Source organism: Schistocerca americana, chromosome 4 (genome assembly GCF_021461395.2).
Source record: "Schistocerca americana isolate TAMUIC-IGC-003095 chromosome 4, iqSchAmer2.1, whole genome shotgun sequence".
In the NCBI taxonomy this organism is placed as follows: Eukaryota; Metazoa; Arthropoda; class Insecta; order Orthoptera; family Acrididae; genus Schistocerca; species Schistocerca americana.
The window spans coordinates 271,071,203-271,077,140 of NC_060122.1; the positions used below are offsets into that span (position 1 = coordinate 271,071,203).

Sequence of the window (5,938 nt, forward strand, 5' to 3'; positions counted from 1 at the left end):
CAGTTGGCGTCCGCGATTCGTGCAGTCGAGTCGTAATTCACTTAATGGACTTCTAAATATTTAGTCAGCATTCAGTCCCTCACAGACGACAAACGAATATGTGGGACCATCAAAAACACATTATTGTAACTAATACACCATATGAAAACCGTTGGCATTCAAAATGGTTTCCGGTCGTCTCAGAACGGAGAAATACGGGTTCCGAATGGTTTTCAAGGGTACCTTATACCGTTCTTCCTGCAAAATAGTGCCCAGTTCAGGTAACGATGATGGAGGACATTTATCACTCATCCTTTCCTCGAAAGTAGACCACAAAGGCTCAGTAATAATGTGATCAGGTGACTGCAGTGACCGAGGAAGATGTGGTAATTCATCCTTGTGCTCACAGAATCAGTCCTGGACGTGTAAACTGTGTGAACAGGGGTACCTGGAACACAGGATAGCCAGTGGAGAACAAACATTTTGCCATGGGATGGACCTAGTCAGCAAATGAGTCACAGAGTCCTTGGGCGCAATGAAGCCTTGCAGAGTAACCATGGGGTCCATGGAATACCACAATATGGCTGCCCAAATCATCAACGAATCCCAGCTATATTACAGTTTCCGGTCGTAAACTCGGCCACAAATTGGAAAAATGTGAAACGAGACTCATCCGAGTAAATGACTTGTTTCCGTTACTCTGCACTCCTTGTTTCATGGCTTCGGCACCACAGTTTTCGGTTAAGAACATTTGCTTCGCGGATGAATTATTTTGGAATTCGCTCTGCAGTTCCCTACTCATGGAGCTCCTTTGTATTGTTTTGCTGCTGAAAGGGTTCGCGAATGCGAAATTCAGTTCTGCAGCTGCTTTTGCAGCTCTCGTCGTCTTATTTTCCGTCACAGTCCTCTTCAGTGATCGTCTGTCACGATCACCCACATTGTGTCTTTCAAGATGATTATCTGTTTTTCCTTTCTCCGTGTGCGGTGTTAATGTTTGATAAAGTGCCTCTTGAAACACCAAATACTTCTGCTGCCTTGGTTGCGGAAGCCCCCACCATACGAGAATCAACAATTTTTCCATGTCTGACTTAACTTAGCTGCGACACAATGCACTCCGAACTTCACAGAACATTTCTCTGACCACGATTGACAACTGCAACGTACTGAGGACATAGCACAGAAGCTGTTTGTGGTCAAATACAGCATTTGCATTTACGTCCAAGCAAGCATTTCTCGCGGATTTTCCATATTTTTGTCCAACCCCTTTATGGACAACCTTGCTTCAATGTAACTTGCGATACTTTCTCTCCACGTCGTTTCGTGGTGATTTTGTTGTCGAGATTCATGTATAACGTTTTTTGGGTTGTTCCTCAGTAACACGTGGTTAAACATTGTGTGGTTTCAGCAATTGGCTATGTAGATTTAAACTGATACCTGTTAATGGAAACTCTAATCGTACTGCCTTTGCTTATAGTATATTGATTTACATAAGACTGTCAATTTCGTCAAGTAAAGACAAAAAGTTTCGCACCTATCCTTCCATGGTTCCGTATGCTCGTAATTATGAGTGTAGTCGAAAATTAACTCTTAGCGTGCCAAAAGTAGCGTATAAGGTAATTTAGTCGCTGTACGTGGCCACGAGATGAGGGACTAGATCACAGAATATTCGTTGCGCATAGTCAAAAATCACAATTAAAGAGTCGCAGTTTAGGGGCATAAATCTGTCAGTAATTTTATATTAATTCTAGTGTTCAGTTTTTACCATGAAGTAAAACAAAACTAAACTCAGCCCCAACGGGCCATGGATGCCCAACGGCATCGACCGGCCGCCATGTCATCCTCAGCCCGAAGGCGTCAGTGGATGCGGATACTGAGGGGCGTGTGGTCATCACACCGCTCTCCCGGCCGTATGTCAGTTTACGAAACCGAAGCCACTACTACTCAATCAAGTAACTCCTCAGTTTGCCTCGCAAGGGCTGAGTGCATCCCGCTTGCCAACAGCACTCAGCAGACCGTATGGTCACCCACCCAAGTGCTAGCCCAGCCCAACAGCGCTTAACGTCGGTGATCTGACGGGAACCGGTGTTACCATTGCGGCAAGGTCGTTGGCTATCATGAAGTAAGGCCAGTGCATTTAGATAACGTCTAGTTCACGTCGCATTAGGTTATAACTTACAAGAATTCCCTTAAAATGACGATCCAAGATCGACCATGAAATTGTCGACATGAATTGTAAGTCGACGGAGAGTTACACTACACAAGGGGTCATTTTCTGTACCACATGATGAATACTCTGAACTGACCTGAAGAGCAGGAACCTAGCTGTGGCAAGCCATCCATTCCATCTCAAATGGGGATAAAATGCTAGCTTACCTTTTGGGACAACTCAAACTCACAAAAGCGTTGTTCTGAGGAGAAAAATAGGTACGCCGACGTCGCAGCATGAGCAAAAGGGAGGAGACGGTACGATGAACATCGTCAGCGTAATCGGGTTCGCCTGTACTTTTCTTATTATATCTCCTGTTTATAGCCAGCTCTGGCAGGGCTGATAGTCGTCCCTCCGCCTAGTTCTAGTTTCGTAAGCGAGGTTCGCGTACGCGGTAGAAACAGATTGACGTAGTAACTGCGGCCCGTTGGCGAGACGGGTGAAAGAGGTCTGGCGAAGGAGGAGGAGGAGGTGGTGGTGGTGTGTTTATTCCTTTCGCAGAGGCCCCTGCACCGAGATGTCAGAGGGAAGGAGGCAGGGTGGGGAAAAAGCTGGAATATTGGATAAAGGCTGGAAGGAGAACAAAGAGGGCCGCGGAGGAGACGGCGGGCGGGCAAGACTTCATTTCGGGGATGCCTTTGATGGCGGCGGGAGGCCGATCCGTCATCCCGCGGCGCGCAGCCTCCATACCCAGGGCGGCCGTATTGGATTACCGGCCGCCCTCGCGAAAAACAAAAGTGGGCGGAAAAGAGGCGCACGCGCGCGCTCACTGCATCCCCAGGCAGGGGTTTGGCCGTGGGCGCAGGCTGCGATTGCCGCCCCGCCACAGGTACGCCTGCGTCACGCAGTGGTGCGAACGTAGCCAGGGAGACAATATAAAGGAGGGTCCGCCAGGTGCAAGGGGTTACACAGTGATACGGAACACATCAAAAACGGTTTTTGCTGACTAAAACAAAATAGTACCTTCAAGAGAGCCCTCAGCGGCTGTGTGTGCGAATTGATACTAAGCCTTGCGGAAACATCGACCCAGTTGATTGAAAGGTATTATTCGAGGATACGTCGCCCAAATTGATATCGCATACTGACCACTGACTCAGTTTTAGTATCACTGTATCACGTGAAATACCTTCGTAGACCATATAAGTTATCTTTCATTTTGGAGTGTACACAGGAGGGGCAGAATACTACAGGTGGACCAGCAGCTTTCTCAGATGATGCTCTGCAGCTACGTCAACATCTACATCTACTCATATACTCCGGAAGCCACCATATGGTAGTCAACACATCAGTATATACAGTAGCATACAACCACATAAACGAAACATATACACAAAGTTTTTGTTTTGTACGAGACAATGACTGACATCGTCCCAGAACTAAATAAAAGAAACCTCCAATCCTCCAGTTCTGGCAGAACTTTTTCAGGAACGTCTCTTTTTCTTTTTTTTTTTTTTTTTTTTTCAGGTAAGTCTCGGAACTGGTATGCTCCTCCCATTTCTTCACAAAATTGGAAACCGCTCTTATGCCACTATCAACTCTTCTGCCAATTTTTTTTCTTTTTTGAGTCATCAGTATTCTGACACGTTTGATGCGGACGATCACAGATTCTTCTTTTGCGCTACGTAAACCTCATCATCTCTCAATAGGTATATTGCCGAACGCTGTTTTTTCTTAGTTGCAGTCTTGCTTTCATTATCAACGGCAACGTTTGTTGCAGCCAAACTAATCCTGTTAGCAGCTTGGGTGCATGGGCCGTTAAGCTGATTGAACGACAGTTCTCCCACTTATCTGCGCTTCTGCTATTGGCTGAAAAGAATACCGACTCTAAAACATTAAAGGGTCCCTACACGAGGCTCTTCATGCTTTTGCTTAACATTTCACATGTTGACATATCCCCACCTCTGGCACCTCAGTTCTCGGCACAAACTGTGAACTACATAAAAAAAAACTGGGCAACTGGGTGTGTCTGTAATAGCCACAATGTATATTATCTTTATGTATTTCACTTCACATTTCACTCAGAGTTTTGGTAATTGTCGGAGCCCCGCACGCATATTCAATATACACTCCTGGAAATGGAAAAAAGAACACATTGACACCGGTGTGTCAGACCCACCATACTTGCTCCGGACACTGCGAGAGGGCTGTACAAGCAATGATCACACGCACGGCACAGCGGACACACCAGGAACCGCGGTGTTGGCCGTCGAATGGCGCTAGCTGCGCAGCATTTGTGCACCGCCGCCGTCAGTGTCAGCCAGTTTGCCGTGGCATACGGAGCTCCATCGCAGTCTTTAACACTGGTAGCATGCCGCGACAGCGTGGACGTGAACCGTATGTGCAGTTGACGGACTTTGAGCGAGGGCGTATAGTGGGCATGCGGGAGGCCGGGTGGACGTACCGCCGAATTGCTCAACACGTGGGGCGTGAGGTCTCCACAGTACATCGATGTTGTCGCCAGTGGTCGGCGGAAGGTGCACGTGCCCGTCGACCTGGGACCGGACCGCAGCGACGCACGGATGCACGCCAAGACCGTAGGATCCTACTCAGTGCCGTAGGGGACCGCACCGCCACTTCCCAGCAAATTAGGGACACTGTTGCTTCTGGGGTATCGGCGAGGACCATTCGCAACCGTCTCCATGAAGCTGGGCTACGGTCCCGCACACCGTTAGGCCGTCTTCCCCTCACGCCCCAACATCGTGCAGCCCGCCTCCAGTGGTGTCGCGACAGGCGTGAACGGAGGGACGAATGGAGACGTGTCGTCTTCAGCGATGAGAGTCGCTTCTGCCTTGGTGCCAATGATGGTCGTATGCGTGTTTGGCGCCGTGCAGGTGAGCGCCACAATCAGGACTGCATACGACCGAGGCACACAGGGCCAACACCCGGCATCATGGTGTGGGGAGCGATCTCCTACACTGGCCGTACACCACTGGTGATCGTCGAGGGGACACTGAATAGTGCACGGTACATCCAAACCGTCATCGAACCCATCGTTCTACCATTCCTAGACCGGCAAGGGAACTTGCTGTTCCAACAGGACAATGCACGTCCGCATGTATCCCGTGCCACCCAACGTGCTCTAGAAGGTGTAAGTCAACTACCCTGGCCAGCAAGATCTCCGGATCTGTCTCCCATTGAGCATGTTTGGGACTGGATGAAGCGTCGTCTCACGCGGTCTGCACGTCCAGCACGAACGCTGGTCCAACTGAGGCGCCAGGTGGAAATGGCATGGCAAGCCGTTCCACAGGACTACATCCAGCATCTCTACGATCGTCTCCATGGGAGAATAGCAGCCTGCATTGCTGCGAAAGGTGGATATACACTGTACTAGTGCCGACATTGTGCATGCTCTGTTGCCTGTGTCTATGTGCCTGTGGTTCTGTCAGTGTGATCATGTGATGTATCTGACCCCAGGAATGTGTCAATAAAGTTTCCCCTTCCTGGGACAATGAATTCACGGTGTTCTTATTTCAATTTCCAGGAGTGTATTTATGAGCAATATGTAAGTATGTACATCCATTCCTTCTCACATCTGATGAATGTAAAGCATGAATGACAGTGTACAAGATAAATTTTTGTATGTAGGTCTGAGGGAATAAAAAGTAGTCTGCTACTGTGGCAGAATGGCCAACCTTATAAAGTACGTACCAGATGGCAAAGAGGTTTCTGTCCGCTTTAGACGAAGCTCCTTTATAGGTTGGCACCAAGTAATTGAAAGCTCTCTGGGCACCTTCGGAAGAACGGGTCACGTGG

General features: G+C 48.5%; 1 pseudogene; it reads right to left on the reverse strand.

The window, feature by feature from the left end:
• Positions 1-1,971: 1,971 nt before the first annotated feature.
• Positions 1,972-2,089, reverse strand: LOC124614572 (annotated as a pseudogene).
• Positions 2,090-5,938: the final 3,849 nt, after the last annotated feature.